This window comes from Phalacrocorax aristotelis, chromosome 6 (assembly GCF_949628215.1).
Source record: "Phalacrocorax aristotelis chromosome 6, bGulAri2.1, whole genome shotgun sequence".
Lineage (NCBI taxonomy): Eukaryota > Metazoa > Chordata > Aves > Suliformes > Phalacrocoracidae > Phalacrocorax > Phalacrocorax aristotelis.
Window position 1 is genome coordinate 18,251,555 of NC_134281.1, and position 22,207 is coordinate 18,273,761.

At 45.5% G+C, this 22,207-nt stretch overlaps 2 long non-coding RNA genes across 4 annotated transcripts in view; both read left to right on the forward strand.

The window, feature by feature from the left end:
• Positions 1-1,135: 1,135 nt before the first annotated feature.
• LOC142058696 (uncharacterized) lies at positions 1,136-19,510 on the forward strand. 2 transcript variants are annotated; one of them, XR_012661069.1, is made up of 4 exons: positions 1,136-2,130; positions 8,930-9,136; positions 11,614-11,726; positions 12,660-19,510. It is a non-coding gene; the product is annotated as an uncharacterized LOC142058696 (long non-coding RNA). The 2 variants fall into 2 exon arrangements; XR_012661070.1 differs by having other exon boundaries at positions 8,941-9,136.
• Positions 19,511-19,543: 33 nt separating this feature from the next.
• The window catches only part of LOC142058695 (uncharacterized), a 264,243-nt gene continuing 261,579 nt past the window's right edge, over positions 19,544-22,207 (forward strand). For both annotated transcript variants that reach the window (XR_012661066.1, XR_012661065.1), the window contains exon 1: positions 19,544-20,150. This is a non-coding gene — a long non-coding RNA (uncharacterized LOC142058695). The remainder of the gene's footprint in view (positions 20,151-22,207) is intronic.

Here is a 22,207-nt window from a genome sequence, read left to right on the forward strand (position 1 = left end):
AGACTTGCTGGGTACAGAGGACTAGTTTACGGCTTGCTGGCATGTGCTAGTTGTTCAGAGAGCTGACCGGGCACTGCTTCCTTGGCACAAGCAGAGGGAAGCCAGGCTCCAGGACACAAAAGGAGTAAAAGGGAAGGGATTTGCATGGCAGATGAATGTAGCCTGTGCTGGCAGTGAAAAGGTGTTCAGTGTTCACAAGAGGAACAGGGCTGATCCCAATGCAGGAAGACAATCTGCTCAGCCTTGTAACTGTGCTGCATTTGTCCAAGCCTCTCCAAACACTTGTCAGACACCCCTACCTCAGAGCAGCCCTTGGAAGCAAATACGTCAGGGAAGAAAATTTAACAGGCAATGAGTTGAGGCCACAAAGCAAATTAGTGGCATGGTTTGTGATACCACCAGAAGGTGTCATTTCTCCATCCATGCTTGGGTGCTGTTAGGTACCACTAATGTTCTGGGAACAGACATACTTTAAAGGCGAAAAAATATTCTTACATCACATCCAGCATCAGCCTTCTCTCCTTGATATAACCACTTACAGTGGAGGGCTTTCAGAAGGAATGGGGACCTGGCAGTTGTGGGAATGGCTAGAGGAGAAAGGACACGTGTGGAAACATGTTGGTACACAGGGGGAGTAATATGGATGGCAACAAGGTGCCTAGGAGGGCATCTGTGTGCTCAAACCGCTCACTGGGACTCCGTCAGCTTTTGGTAGAACTGGAGAGACGAAGTGCAGAGCGGTCCTAATCTACAACTCTTGCAGCAGTGGCAGAAAGAGGACTTGTCCATCATTGAACTATTTTCAAGTGGCACAGCTCTTAGGTAAGTGTTTCTGGAAGCATAATGGGGTTTCCTCTTGCTCTGCAGGATCCCCTCACCTTAATGATGTAAATGAGTTAAGTGCTAAACGGCACTGCGGTTGGTGCTACAGTCAGCTTGGCTTCCTGCAGGGCAAGAGCCCTCTCAGCCCTCAAAGTGGTAGAGAGGTGCCTTGGGACATGGTGAGGAAAGCTTCGCAATAAGACCTGTGCTTTTGCTCAACAGTCCCCTACCCACTGCATTTGAGAGGTGTATGCACATGCTACAGCGGTGACTGAGGCCAGATGGGTGCTCAGACCTGGTTCTCTTTCACCTGCCTTGCCCTCAGGTGTTGGGGTGTGGGCTTGGGGCAAGTCTCTGTGGGTTGGTGAGTTTAGTTCACGTTCAAACATGGGGGGAAACGAGCTCACCCGTTTCTGCCTCTTTGCAGGGCCCTACACTGACAGGCAGTGCCACGCTGTCCAAGTTCCAGAGTCCTGGTGCTGCTCCAAGGCCACCAGACTTGCAGAGAAGATGGTTTTGTTTAGTTTGCTTATATGAAGAAAAAAGTCTGGCAAAATAGAGATTTGGAAAGGGGAGGAGGGAGCAGGAAGTCTTCCTGTTGGCATTTATTAGAAGGGAAATGAATGTTTTATGTTCAGGGGCCCTGCTGGATGTGCAGTGCTCGGGGACAGTGGTTTGGTGAAAGCCTCCTCACTTCTTGAGTGTGGGGTGTGAATGTGATCTGGAATAAGCAAGAAAGGGCTAAATTTAGAAGCTGCTGGCTCCCATCCTGCAATGGCGGCTCTGCCCTCACTGCAGTCCTGGAGGCAGCAAGTTCTGCCTATTGTTCCGGTCACATTCTTGTGTCCCACGATGGGGCCTCTGTGATGGAATAAAATGAAGAGAAACAGATGGGAAAACAATAACCCAAGGAACAGGCCCTGAGCTTTGCTGGAAGCCTCCAGAAACCCATAAATCCCCAAATGCATTTGTGCTGGATTAGGGAACTGAAGCAAAGCAACGGCCAAGTACTTGCCGTCCTGTATCACATGTGCTCTTGTTGCACAGAGACAGCTCTCTATGGGAGCCCTACCTTGCAACAAATGACTGTAGTGGCAGCTCTGTTTCCGTAATCTTTTACTTCTGGCAACTTCCCCAGCTGTCCTTTTTCTGCACTCCCTGACCTTTTTGTCTTGCAGGCCTTGGGGTAAAGTGGCAGCACAAGAAGCCAGCCCACCTTTCCCTCTTTCTCATGAACAACTGAGCCGGCTGCAAGCAAAACCTGGTGGGACGCTTGCAAGGCAGTGGTGCAGTCTCTCTGGGTTGCTGGTAAGTGTTCTACAGAAAGGAATAATGATTAATGACTGTGAGCTTCTTGGAAGGAGAAAGGGACTGACTTGAGCACTGAGCAGGGAATATGACCTGTCTGAAATATCGTGTTTGGTGACCATGAAGGCATCAAAGTAATTGGAAGTCCAGCCACAATTTGCTTTTTGTTCATGTTTGAAGTCAGTGCCTAATATTTGCCTCAGCAGGTTATCTGTAATAGCCCTTCCTTGAGTGTGTGTGTAAAACCCTCAGCAAGCAGCAGGGAGGAAGGATGACTCTTGGAGGTGAATGAATTAAGCTCGGTTCTTTCTGCAGAACTCTGCTTTATCTTGCAAAAAGCAAACAACTTGTTTGCTTGTTCACAGACACTTACCTGTCTGTGGATTGGCTTTGCTCACACTCAGCCAAAACGTAAAACTATTTCTTTCCCTAACAGCTTATTTGCTGCTGTCTTTTTGAGATGGAGTAGTTTTTGGGGGGATTGGGCCAATGTTGCAGCTGGCCCAGGGGAAGAGTGAGGCAGTGTTGTGGGATGCATAGGACAGGATGGGGAATAAAATGAAATGACGCCTTAGTTTGAACCAACCATCGTGTGAAACATCGTCTTTAGGATCTGAGGCAGGAAGAACTGCACACGCTGAAGCTGGGCTGCTGCAGCTGTGCTTGTTACAGCATGGGAGCCAAGTTGTTTAAAGCCAGATAGGGATCTCTACACCAGCTATTTTAATCCTTGTTAAAATTCCCCTTTTCTCCCCCTGTTCCTTTCCCCAAGCATATATTCTTTCTGTCACCCTCCTCCCTGATGTTTGTTCTTTCCAACCACTGCTCCATGTTAAAACAGCTGTTGCTGCTTTGAATGGACAGATGTTTCCCTGTGCAAGCAAAGAAATGGTGAAACTATTCATGTGCTGAAGTGGTTTGATCCAAGGCTACTGAAAGCAACAGCCAGGCTCACATTTTGTTTAATGGCTTTTGAATTAGGCTTGATGTTAGTCAGGCAGTTGTATTTGTGTATGGGTTTTCTGTGTGACTAGTCACTATACTAGGGGGTATTTTGTACAAACAGATGTGTACTCTGAGATTGTAATTACAAAGTTTATTAACTTTACTGTACCTTGCATTTGAGTGGGAGTTTTTTCATTGAAATTATTGAGCGTTTATGCCCTTTTCTTCTTTGTGTACATGAAACCACACAGGAACCACCAAGTTGCTCATAAAAAGTGAACTTGAAATCGACAAAACACTGTGGTGTGCACAGGGGAGTGCATTGCTTTCTTTGAGTGTTATGCCGCCAAACTTGTTTCATATCCTGCATCCCCTGCTGTGCAGCAGCACTGTGATGCAGCTGATGTGCTCTTGTGTCACTGCTTCTGCAGCTGGATATAAAGAGCACACCTAAGAAAGTGTATTTTGGAGGTGAGGCCAGTCAAGTGCAACTGGCCTCTGCTCCAGTTCATGTGTTTGCTTGTGCCACCTTGGAGAACTGTACTCGGAAAGCATGCCAAGGACAGGGAACTGCTCCTGCCAGCCCCGTGGTGCTACAGGAAATGAATCTTCCTGTTTTGTTACCCACCTTGGTTCTATTTAGGGCGAGCCCTGCTTCCTGCTGAGAGCTGAACAAGGGACCAGTGGAGGTAGATTTCATGAAGAACATGAAATATGTTCTTCTTTATTTGGGCTTGGAGCCACTGAGAGCCTTTTCATACTATCTGAATGGGATGTGGGAGGAAGTAGGGGAGGAGGAAGAAGACTCCAGGCTGATTTTTCCTCTTTTAGGATCTGACCCCCATTCCTGTTGTCTTGGGGGAGAGTGGTTTACACCACCAGTCAATGACCTTTTCTCAAATGCAAGGTAAATATTTTCTCAGCCCTCTAACCATTGTGAAAGAAGCAGTAGAAGGCAGGGAGATGGCAGGTAGCTTTAGATATCTTGGGTCCTGTACTGCAGAGCTAGGGTGGGTAGCAACAGTGAGGCCTGCAGGAAGAGGCCCCTCTCTCTCTGTTTTAGAGGGTATTAGCTAAAGCCTTTTTGTGTGTGTGGGCAGGAGTCACTTTGGTCAAATGTAGTGACAGTTAAGAGGGAAAAAAAAACCACCCACAAATCCCAAACCAGCACATAGTAGGGTATAAACAGTTGAATCCTCAATTCATCGGCTGAACACATGGAAGAAAAAATGTTTGGGCTTGAATGAAGTATCAAATTCCATTTGGGTGGGATGGCATTCAGTAATGCCACACTGCAGTGTTTTGCTGTGGAAACAAACCAGAGTCATTTAATCCTTTCTTAACATTGAAGCTATTCTGTAATTTGCAATTTGAAAGAAAGTGCAGCTCTGGGGAGCTGACTGCATTTCTCGGTGCCTGTTCCTTGTGCTATGCGCAACCTTGTTTGGGGTTTTTGTGTTCACGCTGAGAGCTGGTGGGAAGGTCTGCCTTTTTGGAGGCAAGAAAACTGATTGATTTCACAAACAAAACTGAACGTGAGCAGAACAATCTTCATGTTCAGTGCCCCGCAGACCCCTTGACCCTGAGGAATACAGTAATAGGAGGGAGCTGTTAGGTCTGTTTGCTGCAGTGGACTTGGGTTCACGGCTAAGAGAGACTGGGAGTGATTGTGTGAAAGCAGGAGCCCACCTAAACAGTGATGCTTGCTTTGTATTGCATGTATGGTCTGACTTGCAGGAAGAAGGAAAATTTCCTCCTTTTATGATTTTTAGGTAGTATGAAAAATTGTTGTAACTCAGCCCCTGGATGCCCGCTCCCATTTTTGAAATCACAGTGGTATCTATGCAGTTTTGAAGTAGATTCTCTAACAGTGCTTTTGCCCTTGGTGTGGGTAGTTTGGTCTGCTTTATTGCGCCGCACCATCTTGAAACTAGTTTATCTTGAAGCAGGAAGGATTCTTGCTGCAGTCCCTCAAGGCCTTATTGTGCTGGTCCTTTAGCAGTTGTTTAGCTTCTGCAATGGAGAACAGATAGAAACAAGCTGAGGCTTGACTTTTTCTATTTATAACTCTAAGCACCTAAAGCACATGTGGCTGTAATGCTGTAGCAGGTACAGCATCGTTTCAACTTTGAGGGATAGGGACTTCACCTTCCTGTTATTGAACCACACTGTAAATCAGTCCAGTGCTGCAAGCAGTTTCTCTACCGGAGAATACTTTGTTTTCTTTTGGCGAGTGAGTGGCACTTAATGCTACCTTCAATATTATATTGATGCATGTATAGTTTTTTAAAAATGGTAGTTACTGTCCAGTCCATTCTGCCCCTTCCTGTGTAGCAAACTAATCTTTTGTATGTGTGACCAGGAAAGCAGCTGTGAATGACTTCACCAGATACAGAGCAATGGCAAATACAGCTCATGATGTATGTTAGGAATATGAATAGCTTAGCCCTTTCTCCTGCTTCTTGTCTCTCCTGAAAAGAGTAATGGAAAGTTAAAAGAATTATTTAACATACAATAGATACTTAAAGAAACACTTCTTCCTGTAAAGTGTATGCGTGGTTATTGACATGGTAAGGAAGAGCATTTTGTCTTTCGCTCCTGAATGATGGGAACTCATAATGCAGTAAATTACACCAATATAAAAGTTAATGTACTCCACTTTAACAGGGATATTTTACTGTTGTTATCACTATCAAAAGTGACATCCATCACAGTGACATGCACCCAGAATGGAAAAAAAAAAGCCTGGTGTAGTTGTGTCTAATAACCCCAATTACAGAGTTCTTCTAATGCCTTTTTTATAACAGTTTTTCAGCTCTACATTATCTCCTATTAATGTGATTCCTTATCTATAAATTTCTCAGGATTACCTCTTCCCCTCCACTTTCTATAATCGCCATTTATTAGCTACACACTTCCCATAAAACATGGCTATATGTGACAGATTGTTGCTAACCTAGATACAGGCCCACCCCCAGCTTTTTTCTTTCCCTTCAGCAATAATGTGCTTGTTACAGTGTTGAGGAGGCTTTGTTAAAAGACTGAGCTTCTCCTAGCAATTGGTGCTAAAAATAGCCTCATTAGCTGAAACTTTGCTTGATCAGCAAAGGATCTCTTGGGTAAGAGGTACTGGGATGGACTCAAGATGTAAATAAACAAAAGGAAATTCCATCCCACTGCCCTGTCAGCTCCCGGACTTACTCGGACCTGCAAGGCAACACAACAGCAATTCTTTCTGTCTGCAGCACTCTGCAGGAGGATGCTTATCCATCCTCACTGACTAGAGTAACAGTGTGCCTGATGATGATTCTGCTTACATAGTTTTGCAGTTTATTTTAATGTTCCCATGCTGAGCCTTGTCCATGGGCAGCTGAAGAGTCTGTAGGCCTTGCAAGGCTGCTGCACTTTAAGTGCTCCTTGGATTTTAAGTGCTGAAAAGCAGCCCTCTCTTGGAGGCAACAGGTATGGAGCAGTCCCTGGCTCAATGAAGCCAAGGGATTTAGGATAATCTGCACTGGGCCACAGGCCACTTTGCTGTGGCTCTTTCCAAACAGCTTTGTGGAATTCTGTGTATTTCCCTGGAGTCTGCTGGGTTTTCCCAGCATAAGCAGCTCATTTCTGCCTGCCCAGGTTTCAAGAAGTGCAGCAGAGTGCATTTATCCATTCTGCATCACTCCCTGGGTCAAGGGCCCTGCCAAGCAGGATACATCTGTGACATCTGTGGAAACCTGGGGGAGCTGCACAGGTCAGGGATCCTGAGGAGTGGCCAGGAAGGTCCCAAGGAGAAGGGAGAACTACTTTCTTTCCCAGGACTCGGTTAATTTGTTTTCTGTCCTCCCATTGCTAAGAAAGCAACACTGGTAAGGGGCCAGTGGATTTCTGCAGCTCCATCTTTCTTGCCCTTTGCCAGCCTTTGCCAGGAGACTCTTCTGCATAGCAAAGGATATCTCATCTCCTGCCCAAGGGAAATGCATCTTATAGAGTAATTATATCTGCCATCCTCACTGCCTTATTTCTTATGATGTTAGCATTCTCATAATTAAACCACAAAGCCTTTTTTCCCTCCTTCCTCCCAGTTCTTGCAGCTGTACTGCACTGAGCAACTGAAGCACGTTCAAAATAAAGTTCTGTCTGTTTCTACCTACCTTGAGCTGAGCTTAACTCTGCCTTTTGGTGAAAACCGAAGGGAAAGGTCCAGCTCCCCCAAACAGGAGGAGACATGGGAGGGTGCTGGTGGCAGACTCTTCACCTTTCCTTTCCCAGTCAGGCTGTGACAAGAGCCCTGTACAAAGACCTGTTTTAAGGGAAGACCTTTGCAAGCTGTCTGTGATGAGGTTGTCCAGGCAGCGGGTGTGGGCTGCCTGTGTGGTGCTGCTGGTGGAAGCATGTGGGCCCTGAATTATAGCTATCTTTATCCTACCAGATTTTGGTGGAGTGTGATTTCTGGTTCCTTCAGGGAATTTTTGTAGTTTACATGTGTTGGTTTCTTAGTACCCTCACTCTGTTTTTGTCATCTTTATTAATGAAATAAAATCAATAAAGAAAAACTCAGCCTGCTTTGGTAATGGGCTGTGCTTGGGTTAGTGAGGGAAAAGCTTACACTGAATGCCCTGTTATTAATGAACTATTGGTTTGATTGTCTCATTACTGTCCTGAAATGTTATTTATATGTTGTTTATATGACCAATATGTAAAGCCTTTGTATGTGTGGATATATCCAGCAGCATAAGGGATGCAGTAGTGCTTGTGAAGGTCCCTCGGGGGCCACCAGTCTGAACATTCTCTGAAACTTGTTGCTGATTCAATTTAGTTGGGGCATTCACAGGAAAGGCTTGTTTCCTCCACTGTTTTTCCTGTATCTGTCCATAGCAGTGGTGGGAGAGCAGGGAGCAGCTGGAGTGATTACTGGTAATTATCCATCATCCTTGTGAGCCTGATCCTAGGGCTGTACCTTGGCTTGGGGATTGTATGTGACTTTGGCTGTGCAGGGGCAAAGCCAAGGACTCATGACAGCCAAACCAGGGCTGTGAAGGCTGTGGATGCTTCTGTTAAACTGTGGCTCCACAGAGCAGGAAACTCCTTCCTCCTCCTCCCCAGGAGGCCAGGAAACTAGCAGAGGAAGAGAAGTCAGTGTTTACAGATAAGGATCAGCACAAGTAGGTGGGCTGGGAGGTGGCTGGGCTGTCCCTGTTCACCTTGGTGCTGTCAGCCCTGCTCTTTTTGACCAGAAACGCATAACCTTGCTGGCCCTCAGGCTGCAGCCAGAGGGGTGCACTGAAAAGGGCCTGCTCTGGCCTCCTTGCCAAAGAGCCCCTGGTCTGGCTTACACCTCCATGGCTGTGAAGCCCCTTGCTGCCAGCTGTGTGTTTAGGTGAGGGGGGGTGGTCTCTCCATGTGGCAGGACCACTAAGCAAAGGAAGGAAATGTCTGCAGGCTGAGCGGCTGCCTGGACTTCCCAAGCAGTTACTTAGGCTGTATGATAGCAGCAAAGAGTATGTTGTTACCACACTTCTCGTTTGATATGGCCTCTCCATGATGTGCCATGTGGGATTCTGAGCCCAGGCAGGAAGAGTTGTTACTGTGCAGCCAGATGGTTTCAGTTTTTGTAGGGAGATTAATTAGCTGGCATCGACTGGTCCAGCCCGGGCATCTGAGAAACAGGTACTTAGGGCAACAAATGAGCTGTCAGTTGTCCCCTCCGAAGCCCACTAAAGGAGTTCAACTGAGTTTTCCTCAGGCCCTTGGTACCTGTTGTGTGCTAACATATGTTATCTGTCTCGGTTCTTGAGGTGTCTGTTGAAGCTTGTATGGTGGGGCCTGTAGGTGTGTTAGGGAGGATTGACCAGAGTTTCAGTATATTTTCAGGATCCCCTGCATCTGTGAGGAACAGCTCTGCTGCCAACTTCATGATACTCCTGTCTTCATGGAGGAAAGAATTCTGAGCCTGCTGAGAGTCACCCAGTTGCATGGGATGGTGGCAGGGATGTGACTACAGAGAAGAGCGTATGCTTGTCTCCTGGGAGCCCCCACAGCTCTGCAGAAGCAGTCTCAATAGCTCCCAGTAAGTCTTTAGGGTATGAATTTCTTAGGTCAGACACTGCATGGCGCATGCCTTGTTGGGCCTTAATGAATGGGAAATGGCATCTGGAAAAGCTGTAAACTTGGCTGTACTAAGCAGATGGCACTGAATATAAAAACTGATTTAAAGAACTATTCTTTCAAGCTATGCCTTGATTTGGAGATGTTGAAGCTTGTGTGATGGGCATGGAGGTGTGTTAAGGGAGGATTCACCAGAATTTGAGTTCTGTTTTGGGATTCCCTGCCTCCCTAAGGAGCAGCTCTGCTCCCAGCTTCATGATGTCCCCTCTTTCTGCTACAGAGGAGAGACTTTTGTCAGGAGCACTAAATTAGATGCTCCTGCCAAGCTGGAGATTTTATGTCGGTTGTTTTATTGGGAAGAAAGATTAAGTAATGCCCTTGGAGCTTCAGGAACAAAAGGTTCAGTGATGCAACAGCTTCCCATGCATTTGTCCTGAAACCTGTGCCCAGTGCCAGAGCACATGGACCTGTCTGTTCAGATCCTCACTCATGAGCAGTGAAGTTTAGCTCCTTCCCTTTGTACAAGTCTCCTCTTGTTTCCTGTACCCATTTGTGACCTTCTTGGGAGGGCTGGAAGCCCCAGGGTTTTCCCTTGAGGGACGATTGCTCATCCTTGAATAAGATGTTTACTCTTGCCTGTAATTGCATGGGGCTTGAGCAGTGCCAAACCCTAACTGTGCTTCCTTCCCATCTCTTTGCTTTCATGTAGATATATGGGTGTGTGAATTGCTTGGGGATGTTCAAGTTGTGGCATGATAAGCTCCATCTCCAGGCACTTTCCCAATCTAGTTTGTCAGGAGCAGGTGGTTCTTCTTGTTGTCCGTTCATTGCAATCCCCAGTGTACATCAGGGCCTCCTGGCCTTCCTCCGCTGCCCTACCCACCTCTGGCTCACAGTACATTTGGGACCAGTTACTGGTTTTAAAATTGGAGGACAGGCATCCTTTATTCAACTTTGAAAAAGGGGGAGGTTTGGAGCACTGTAAGGGAAAGGCCCTATGGGTCCATTCCAGTATTTATTTTGCTTATTGGAAAACAAAAATATTTACCAGGCTGCTTTCAGAAACCAGCAATCCGTAAGCTTGCTTTTCATTAAAAAGGCACTCGTCATTTTCCCCTGAGGATTTAGTGACATTTTTCAAAATTTTCTATGCACAATAATTGTACTTTTTTATCAAATTTTGTTCTGACTTTGTGACCACAATAAAGTTTAGGAAACTATTATTTATTATGGGTTAAATAGTCTGTGAGTCTGACTGCTTTCCTTGATTACTGGATTACACTGTTTCTTCTCCCAGCTGCAAAACAGCATTGTAAATGTTGCTTTCAGACTCTGTGGGATGTTCCCAAAATGGCTTGGAGAGCTACTGTCTCTATCATCCATTGCTTAGCTCTGTTGCTGGGACCCTGACAGAGAAACTTACGGATAGATGCCACAGGGAGAGAGAGGAGGTCATATGTGAGCCCCCTCCTCCTTCAAGGTCTGTCTCTTTTGTTTTTTTTCTCTCTCTTCCCTAGACTACAGAAATGGAAGTGTTTGGTTCTAGTGTTTTAGTTGTTTTAGTTTTACCTTCATCAGAGCTCAGTGCTGGTCAGAAGTTAGGGAGAAAACTTCTCTCCAGCCCTTTGGTGTGTTGCGTTTTGGTTTTTTTTCTTTCCCTGAGATGTCTCTTCTTGTAGCAGTTCAGAACTGAAAAATAAGGTGTCCTGGTGATGATGTTAAAAGTCCTCCTGCAAAGCGAGCCTTGACACATTGATATTAGCAGACTCCAAAAGCTGTTTAGTGTTGCTTCAAGGATGGGAGTAGGGGGGACATAAGGTTTCCCCTTGAAAGAGGATTCTCAGAAAATCTGTGCTTGCTTTGGAGACAGGGAATTGACCTTTGGGGGCACCAGAGAAGATCTGGATACGGGGAGGTGACCTACAGAGACACTAGATGTCCTTTGTTTGCTGTAGCCTTATCTCCAACTCCCTAAAAGCATGTGAGCGGAAGGTCAGGGGAACACCTAAAGGTCAGGCATCCTAAGGGTGCCGTGTCCCCTGAGTACAGAGCCAGCGATCTGCATTGCATCAATGCAGATCGTGTATGTTCGTACTGAGGGGAAGTACCTCTTAGACTGAGGGAGTTGCATAGCTTCCAGGCTTGGTTTGCTGCTGAGATGGGGAAGGTATGGCTGTCTTCTAGGAGCTGAACCATGGCTGTCAGGTCACTGGTCAGCCTTCAGGTAATGGTGGCTGTAAGCCACTATTTACCTTGACTAAATCTGAGCTCTGGACTGTGAGTGCAGAGTACCCATCCTGTTAGCAGTCAGCTGAGCCCTGCAGCATGACCCTGTCTGTTGCTAGAGAAGCCCTCAGGTATCCTCTATGTGAGAGATGGTCAGGTTGGGTTAACAAAATAACCTCTGCATGGATTATTTTTTTCTTCATCCTTTCCCAGATGGGCTGTTGGCTTTTCATTCTCTGAGGACACATGGTGACATTTCATTCCTCTGAGGTCAACTGATTGTGATCTTAACCTACCAGAGAACATGTATTCTTCACTGCTTTACAGTGAGTCTGGAGGGTTTTTAAAGAACTTGCCATAATTCATGGCTTATATGGATTATAAAGCAGAAGTGATCAAGTAAGATCTATGATGCATCATACAGAAGGGAACTCTATTTTTTCTGGTGACCAATGATAGGACCCAAGGGAATGGCAGGAAGATGTGCCAGGGGAGGTTTAGATTCAATATTAGGAAAAGGTTCTTCACCCAGAGGGTGGCAGAGCACTGGAACAGGCTCCCCAGGGAGGTAGTCGTAGCACCAAGTCTGGCAATATTCAAGAAGCACTTGGACAATGCCCTCAGAGATATGGTGTGAATTTGGGGCTGTCCTGTGCAGGGACAGGAGCTAGATTCAGTGACCTTTCTGGGTCCCTTCCAACTCAGGACTTTCTATGATTCTGTGTTTCTGTAACCTGCTGTTAATCCTAGCAGAGGAGCAAATGGCTGTGTGAGGTAGAAGACCATAGAGAAAAGAGCCTAAACATATTTATCTGTTTCCCATTTGTACCTGAAATGGACATCTTAAGGCACAAAATTATTAAAAAAAAATCCAGCTTCCTGTTCAGTTTGTGGCCTGAACTTTCATAACTAGATGTGTAAATAATGCATGAAGTATCATGAGTATTCTCCTGCATGTTAAACTGCGCAGCCAGTGTAATTGCTTGCAAATATTGTGTGCAACAGCAAGGGGAAAAATCAGGTTTGCTCTGTATTTATTGCACTTCACTTGGCTTAGCCACTGGAAGCAGCTTTAGTCAGCTTTGCTTCATCTCTCTCACCCTTAACCCAAAGCTGCGATGTTTAGGTTCCTAGTAGAACTGGTTGGGAATCTTCTGAGATGATTTTTTGTTAGTAAATGCTGTGTTATGTAGATGATGACTTTTAATAGAGAAATGTAAATTTTGGTTAAAATTTTTGTGGCTACCTTTTGTATACAGAGGTACCTGCTCACTCTGGTACAGCCCAGGATCAGACACTCAAGCTAAGATGTGAAAGTTCCTATCTCCAGATCCAGCCCCACAGATCTTCAGCCTCCTTCCCTCTCAGCTTTGGACTGTTGGCTCTTCTTGGATAGACGCGTGGAGCTGGGTTTGCTCTAAGCTGTGGGAAGCCCCTTTCTTTATCCTTTAATTTATTTTTTTTTGAGGGGGGGGGTTTGAAGGGGTTTGAATTTATGCCACATCAAATGTTAAATAATCAGTCCTTGAAATACATTGCAAAAGGGCCAATATTTGTCTCTGGATGACTTTAAATTCATGACTGAGAGAGGGGGAATCCTTCCAAGACATTAAGTAGGAAAATTGGTATCTGCCCTTGGATTGTGAAAGTTTCTGCCTCTGAGGGGGCTTCCTGAGACTCCTCTCAAGACCTGCCCACTGTTGTAACTTGCAGTGAGCCAAAATGCTTCTCGCCATGATTGTGTGGCTGCTCGAGGGAGCCAGGCCTGGACAACTGCATGAGGTTTTAGATCTGATTTAGCAATTGGTAACCAGTGCCCAAAATCGTGGCACAAATTGAAGCACCTAAGAAATCTGGGTTTGGGACTGGTAAAGCATGGTCTGCGTGAAGGTTTGCTAACATATGGGCAACTGGAAGGAGCAGTTTGCCTCAATTCCTGTACCTACATTTGGGCAAGGCTTCTGATTGATAGGAATGAGCCCAGCTGGTTTCAAGAGTGAAATCTTGTCTGTTCCATCTGTAGGAGGTAAGAGCTCTAGGTACTGTTTTTTACTTTTTTTTTTGTTGAGAAATAAGTCTTTCACCTCCAAAATAAAAAAGCGCTCTTGTGTTTGTGTGTGAACTCCCACAAATTGGAAAGGTCAAATCTCTTGCTTTTCCTGTCCCCAGTGCAGTTTGTAGGGAGCTGCCTTTGCTTACCCACATCTCCAGCTTCCCTAAAGGGCTGTGTTTGCAAAGCTCTTCATGTCTGACCAGCTGAGCTCTGATTCAGATTTATGCACAGATTGTTTGAAGTTCAGGCATAAAACGTACGAGGGTTGATTTTATTTTGGTTTTCCTTTTTAAGGGGGGCTAGGAGTCCAGACTGCCAGAATCGATTGGACTGACTTGTATATCTTCTCTTCTGAAGCCAGCTGACAGTTTTAAACCATTTTTAAATCAAACCTGTATGGTTAAGATTTACTGGGGGCTTTTTAGAAATGAAATGCAAAATATGGTGCTCTCCACATGGAAGACAAATTCTTGATTCTGGCTTCCTGTGCGTTGACAGAAATGTGGGGCTTTCAGGTACATATTTATATGTACATGCTACTGAGCCCTGCAGCGGTGATAGACACTTCCAAATGGCCCTGCTCAGAAAGGGGAGGTATCTTAGTGTTTGAAGGCAGACCCTGTAAACCTTTTAAATTTATGGGAACAAGGGCCCTGAAGTGGGTGAATGAGACAGGTACCTGTAAATATAATGAGCTAGTCTTGCACGTAGAATAGCTGAATTTAGCTTTATAAGTAACAGCAGCCTTTTAGGTTTCCTAGGAGGTCTGGCAGTTTTACAAATGAATGTGCTGCTAGTTGTCAGAGACCAGACACCAGAAAGCTGTCCATGAGTGCTGTTGGCCCACTGTGTCTTTCCTGCCTCCATTCCCTCTCTCTTGGTGGTTTAGGATTTTTCTTTTGCTGTGTTTGGTTACTGAAACACAGACCCTGCCTGGCCTGCAGTCTCTCACTGTTGCTTGCTGAAGATGAATGATTCATCAAGCCTGGCCTGATAAAATTGTGCAAGCCAGTCACCAAAGTTAATCAAACCAAAAGAAAGAGAGGAGAGAAGGGAAAAACAAAAACAAAAGGTGCCAGAACTAGTTGTAATTTTTGAACCTCCCTTGGGAATGTAGAATAGTGTATGTAATGTTCTCAGCCTGGGTTCTCCATCCTCCTCCGACCTTCATTGGGAAATCTGAGAGCAACCCAGGCGATCGGTTTTAAAGTGCAACTTCCGATGTTGCAATGCAGAAGAGCATGATTCAACAGGCCTCTGACTGCGGTCCGACGTCTCATTCACGGCGCCTTATTTGTTAATAGCACGGGGGAGCAGGCGGCTGTGGTTGCAACCTGCTAATCACTTCCACTGGGATTTGTTGTGTCACACCAGCAAGGATTGAGGTGAGGGGGCTGAGGAGCTGCTGACATGAATCGTGGTGCTCTGATGTGTAATTAGGAAGGAGCCCTGTGGTTCTCAGTGCACTGGTGAGATTTCTCAGGCCTGAAACATAATAAAGACTGCCACCCACTTTAGCAGTGAATTAGCATCATCCTTGCTGATCCTAAAAGAGGCTAGGCACTTGCTGGAGGCCTGGTTGCTTGGGATCAGGGGGAGTTGGGGTTTGGCCAGACAGGGCAAGGCTGATAGCTAGGTCACTGCCATAGTGGGGAGGGCAGATCTAGGAGGAGGAAGAGTGGCAAATAGGAGGAGAGTGCCTGGTGGTACTCTGTGTGAGGGCCATCACTCCCTCCCTACTTGGTGCGTGGCTGTGGTAGTCCTGCTCATGTCTGCTGTGTGACTAAATGGAGACAGAGTTGCACAAGCAGTTGCAATGGGGTGTGCCTCTCCTCTGCCTGCTTGCCGTGATGCTCAAGGGGTTCCCAGGGTGCTGCTTGCATGTCTGCAGCTGAAGAATATTCTTGAGTTTCTCTCAGCTGGTTGCAGCAGTTTAGTTGGAAGTGGGGTGCTGTGCAGGACCCACTGGCTTCAAGCCCAACATGGCCACAGGCCCCTCTCAGCCACCTGTGATGTTGGGGGTTAGCAGGAGAGGGTCACTCTTAAAGTCACCTTTTATGCTAGTTTGTCTAGCTGTTCTTTGCATCCTTGGTGCTTTTGGCTTCAGGAATTATGCAGAGCTCTAGTGAGCATGAGGAAATGTGTTAAACCCTGAAACCTTCACACCAACAATGGCCTCATTCCAGAATCAAGAGACTAATTAGTCAGTGAGAATGCTTCAAGGCATTTCATCAAATTCTCCTATGATTCTTTCTAATCTCTGAGTCCACATTACAATAGAGAGGCGTTCTCTTTACTCTCTCTCATTTTAGGTTAATTTTAGTTTTGTTTGGTTCAGTTTTGGTATATTTGGTATTTAACAATATTTTATCAAAACAACATCTCCACATGATTTTAATTTAGAATTAAATTACTGTGATACTGTCTGGAGAAAACCACATGCCAGATCCTCAGCTGCTGTGAATCAGCAACAATCCATTGATTTCAGCAAGGCAACACTGATTTATTCCAGGCAAGGATCTGGCCCACCCTTGGTTAAAAGGAAAACCCATTTCCTCACCCTGGTTACTGAAACATTTCATATCAAGATGGGATGTGTCTAAACCACCTCCTTTTACTTTTCACCACTTGTGTAATTTTGTTTGTGTTTTTCACTACTCAATTTTTGCTGGGGCAGTGAAACTTTTTCTCTTGGCACAGCTGAGTTTTGGGAGGATGGGTTTATTGTTGCAGTGAATAGGAAAAATGAGATTTCTTCTGCAAAATAAGGCTTCTGGCTGTAATATTTTAGTTCTTGTACATAATCTTCATGCTGTACTGGGGCGGGGGGATGTTTCTTACTGTTTTCTGTTTTGTATGATGCTTGAAGAAGCCAAGGGTTGGTGTGTGATTGTATTCTTCAAGTCAGAGAGCACCTGAAGAGCTGGGTACCTCTTGAGACAAATAAGAGGATTTCAGCTTGGCTCTTGTGCAATTTCTCTGCAAGAAATACCTTTCATAGGCTAAATGAGAGTTACTTCATTTTTGTGAAAAAACTTCTGCTTTCCACAGAGCAGTTGTATTTTTCTGTTGGTGCTGTCAAACTGCTTTGTTTGAACACCACAGATGGCAGCTGCACTATCCATTGCATTGCTTCCTTATAAGGGGAGACACAATGGCACATGAGAGAGGAAGTCCAGCTCTGATTTCTGACTGAAACGGTCCCAGGAGCTCTTATGCCTGGCTCAGGGCAGGGCAACCCCATCTGTACATCAAGATGGTCCACGTTTTTGACAGAAATCCTGTTAAAGTTAGTGGTTTCTGCCTTGGTGACATTGCAATCTCAGACACCTTCCCATGGCAAAAGGAAGAAACCTCCTTTTTGACAGGTAACAGGAAAAACAATGATGTATAATGTTACAGGGTGGGTGTAACTGCCACCCTTCATTTACTGCAGTTGTAAGAAATTATTAACGCTCCTTTGTGGAATCAGGGAGCTGAAACAATGGTGGCCTCCACCCCAAGCACACATCACTGCCCAAAACAAAGGCACAGCCCCAGCCTGCATAGGTGTGGACAGGTTTCCTTGGCTATGCACTTGGGAGACCCAGGCAGGGGAGGCAGCCAGGAAAAGTCCCAGGCAGAGTAGTCATCGGTGCTTAGTGAGCTGACTGATGGTGAAAAGGGAGCAGAACCAGGAGCAAATAAACTGGGTCTGGCATGGTGGGGAAAGATTTTGTACCTGCTTCCTACATGAGCAGGATTTCTGCAAAGAAATAACTGGCACTGCTGAGAGGCAGAATCCACATGGAGTCAACCCAAGGCCCTGGTTATTCACTTTTCTGAAAGAAAGTCACTAAAGAAAATTAAATTAGTTGGAAAACAGAAGGCATTGGCAGGAGAACAGCCTGTTACTGGAATGTATTTGTTGTATAGCAGTAAATGGAGAAGCCTGATTCGCCTGGTCCTGTGCAAATCTCACTAAGCATTTACAAACCAAGAAGTGATGACTGACGCAGAGCAGAGGGGCAGCAGGGGGAAAGTGAAGTGCTTTAAATCGCTCATTTTCATTTGACTCAGTTCCAGAATGACACAGTCCACCCTAGATTAAAAATAACTACAGAAAGGAGTAGAGCACTATTTTTTTTAATCAAGCTTCAGGATATCTTTTGGGAACACCACAGGTTTGATTCAGCCTCTTTATTTAGTTTTTATGCCAGCTTGTCAATGGAATTGTACCATTGTGGCTGAAGTAATACTGTGGTGACTTGCAGCTGTGACAAGCACCTTGGGCTGCCTTCCTCATTTTAACATGAAACTCTAAGAAGGACTTAGCAGTATCCTTGTTTTTACCCAGAAATGCTTTTCTTACAGAGGTAAGGGGCAATAGGGCCTAATGGATCACTACTAGTTTGGGAGCCAAAAGGTGTGACTTCTATCTCCCAGTGTAAGTTTTTGGGAGGACTGTTGGGAACGGGGACTGTTGCTGACTATGGCTGTCCATGACTACTTCCAGTTGCCTTTGCAGGTGTGTTAGTAAAAACACCTACCCACTGTCCTTCTGAGGCTGGTTTGTGAAAAAATAGATCCTGGATCATTGCTGCCCATGTGCAGATTTCAGCCAGATTTGGTGAAGTGGAAGAGAACTCAAAGGTACTAACTTCCAGCTTTTTTAAAAAAAAAATTTGGAAATAAGCAGTAGCTAGAGATCTAATTACTTCTTCACAACCCTCAGAGGAGACAAAGTTCTGAGTGACTGGGATGGGGTTGTTACTGTCAGGGTGCAGAGCTGCTTGATCCTGGAGAGCCTAGATACAGAAATCCCTGGGATACCCAGTTACTGTACAGGACATTTGGATAGGTTTTCTGACTCCCTTATCTCCTGTCTGCTTGAAATGGGACTGTAACAAATCCCTTTGCTTTGTACTGGTAAATGTAATCTCCTACAAAGCCATCAGCTGTGGGTGGTGTGAACTGGTGTAACCATGGGATGAACAAACCTTTGCCTGTTTGTGCTACTGGAAGAGCTGCCTTGTTGAGCAGGGGAAAGTTGGCTTTCATGCCTCCTCAGTGAGGTTAGAAGGCAGCTAATAACTCCTTTCCTCAATGGCATGGAGCTGATAAAAACTAGAGCTCACCCAGCCCTTTGAAAGCGGTGGCCTGGTCTTCCTGGCTCCTCAGCCTCCTGGCTGAGACAGGAAGGACAGACGTGCGGTTTGGTGGACAAACTGAAAAATAAGGCAGAAGGGGCAAGAATCCCCCTGTTAAGGGATGACAAATGAAGAAGAAGAGATTTAGTCCCAAATTTTGCCTTTGTTCAACTGGCAATATATTATCTTCAAGTAATCTCATCAACTAAACATCAAGTTAAGTTTAAAATGGCTGTTTCAAAAGAGTCAGGGGTTTGTAACCCTCAGACTTTTTATTGCTGGAAGTATTTGGAGATTTGAATAGCTTCATACATTTCTCTGTGAATTTACTCTTTTCTATAAAGCCAAACGAATTACCCACCTCTCTTATGGTTGGATAGGACTGGCAGTGCAGCAGCCGAGGTGTGAGAGGTGCCTCGCAGAAGTGAGTGGCTGCAAGCAGACAGGACTCACTGTGCCAATTTTCTTTGAGCACGGTGAATAGCGCCATAGGGTATTAGAAATGCTGCTGTCATCTAAAGGATGTTTCATGCTGCTGCAGACCGGAAAAAAAAATCTTTTCTAGGAGCTCAAGCCTGAATAACATAACGAATCCGCACATTTCTTTGTTTTCTTTATCTCCTTGTGCTGCGTCACAGTGCTATCTTTCCCCCATCCTTTAGGGTGGCTTTGATTGTTCCCAGTGTGTGAGCAAGTGACTGTTAGACACTTCCCTGCAAGGAGCGTACACTGGACCTACCTGCTGCCACTTTGCCTTGCAGGAAGTGTGACTCACACAGATCCTGCTGCTTATGTCATGTGGGAGACAGAAAAAGTCTTTATCCAGCAGTGAGGTAGGAGTGACCATTTTTATGTAGAGATGGGGCTTTTCAGTGGAGGTAAGGGCTTTTGCTGCTGCCATTTGTCCTGATGTGCAAAGCCTTCCCATCAGAGTGCTAGGCATGCACAGATAGAAAGATAGAAAGAGGTTGCCCTAAATCACAAAAAACTGTCAAAATAGTTAAGGGGAAGGCTGGGAAAAGCTGCAGAGAATCATTGACTGTCCCATGTCCTTTTGGTGGGCTAGTGGCACGTGGGCCCAGCCAAGTCACTTCAGCACGCACAAAATGAGTTTCTCAAGGGAATAAATGTCCAGTGCTCCTGCAGCTCAAAAGATATGGTTTTGGTACATCATTGCAATATTCTTATGTGCACTCAGTGGATGCAGCCAGAGATGACAGCTGAGCTCATCGTTGCTGCAGTAATTTTTTGTTCTGTTAGTTTTCTGCCAGTTCAGTGAAATGAATTGGCTCATGGAAGCCTTTCCAGTGCCAGAAACATCAGTGCATGGAGTAACAGTGGAATCAAGACCAGCCCTTCTGACAGACGTAAGATTAAGACAGCCACTCTGCTTTACTCAATCCTCTTGCCTATCATTTTCCTGTCACAGGTGGGTCCCTGGGATCCCTGAACTTGTGCAGTTTGCAACAGTCCTCCCTGGTGAGTGAAGAAGTAGAGACCATGCTTTCCAGTACAATCCATGCGGCACTGTTTGGCACTGCTGAGTCTACATGAAAGCACACAAGCAGGTCGGTAGCTCACAGCTGGAGGGGACTCCTGAAGTGAAAGAGGAGAACAAGGAGTGTCTAGTGTATGTTTGAGAGCTGCTCACAGAAGTTGGCCCTGCAGTGAGAACTAATGAAGACTTAATTTTCAGTCCTTCATGGTTTATTTTCCATCACGGATGAAGAGTGGGCTTCAGCCTGGATTTTTTAATCCAGGTTGTGTTCTCTCCATCCTGGGGTTGAGATTGCAGCACCTCCTCAGCACAGTACCTGAGGCAGCTCTGCAGCTCTTACTAGAGCTAGGATTTCACCTCCTATTCTTCAGGCTAACTGCATAAAGTGGATTGAAATTTTAGGGTTTCCTTGCATGCGTTTTTTTCTTTTTGATGTTTCATCATATCTCCCTGCTTTTAGGCAGGCTCTTACGGCTGATACAGCATGAAACTTTGGAGAGGGAAGGCTTTGTAAAGTAGTTAAGGATTAGGAAGTGATGGTTAGATTGCCTGGGGAGCTTGTGGTGCCTATCCCTGGAAGCTTTTAGGAAGAGCTGGCTATGCGCTTCAGCCATGCTACTCAACGCTGAGGCCTGTTTTAAGATGGGATATTAATTGCTTGTCTTTGCACCATTCCTTCACCTCTGCTTTGCCAACAGTGCTTGCTAAGATGATCGGCAATGACAAATGCTCATGGAATATTGCAAGTGTGTGAATAACCACCTAAGAAGTATTTAGAAATAGCTGTTCTTGGTATTCTGGTTTCGAGCTCCCAAACAAGAGCTCCAAATAAGTAAGCAACACGACTACACATGTTCTCTTAGCTGTGGGTACCCTTTGCTGAATGGGCGTTGGCAGGAAACCCATGCAGAAGCTGTTAGTAATCCTTTCAAGCTCTGATGTGGTCACGCTGAACCAGAGGCTTTGTGTTATATGGGAATGCAATGACTTAACTTTCTAATATTTAGCTGGCTTTAGAAACCGTCTTTCTTTTTCCCCCTTCTTGTTTTCTTTCATGAAGCCAACATTTCTTGTTGATTTGGGGTGTTCTAGTGACTAGAGAGGAATGTAGGTTTCTCAGAAGCACATGAGCTGTTTTGCTCTTCAGTAGTGTCCCTCCTCTGCATGTGGGCAAAGGAGACCTGGGTGGAGAAAATCAGCCACGAGGCTAAGGAGACCCACAGGCATGAAAGAAAGCCTCTGAAACAAGATGGAGTGGCAGAAAGGCTGCATTTTCTCAAGGGATCTGTGCATTGCATCAAATTATATGATCCTGCTGCCTTTTCTACAGCAGGTAATCGCATGTTTTGTGTGTGCTTTGCTTGTTCTTTGTCCCACAGAATGTGTTTCTTCCCAGCCCTTAGCTCTTTCTTTGCTCTGAGTCTTTTGATTTGTTCTTTCTTGTTATCTTCTACTCTTCGTACATGAAGCACAGGCCAGAGGTGCCTGCTACCCCTTTGTCATCTTCTCAGCACGACTGATGATAGCCAGGCTTTGAAACAGAATCAGCTGCAATATGGGGCCTCCCCAGCAGGTCTCCTTGTCCTGCTTCCGTTCCATTTCCATACACACATCCGGAGGAGCCAGTCTGCTCGCAATGCCATGGCGGCAGCTTCAGCCAGCCAGAAGTCATCTGCAGTTTGCCTCCTGTGACAGAGTCACAGAAGAAAGTTCTTGATTCATTGTCTCATGGGAAATGCTCTGGCTCCAGGCTTCCCTTAGCATTTCCTTGCTTAGACACCAGTTCAGCAAAGCATTTGAGTAAAGTTTGTTGAGCTGCTGACTACAGCTCGCTGCCCACCCCCCACCCCTAACATGACAGAAAATGTCCTTGTGGCACTGATGGTTGTTTCCCAAAGAAGTATCAACTGTACTAAGTGGAGTTGGTTGCTTTGATATCCCTTATTCATGGTTGAATACTAAAAATAATTGTTAAAAATAATTCTGGTGGCAGAATTTTTTTCTTTTCAGTTTTTGCAAACTCTGTCACTTCAGTAGTGGGGAAATATGCATGTACGATGGAGTGAGGGTTCTTTTTTCCCCATTGCTAAAAGAAATGCAATATTTTATGGAGAGAGGAAAACTTTT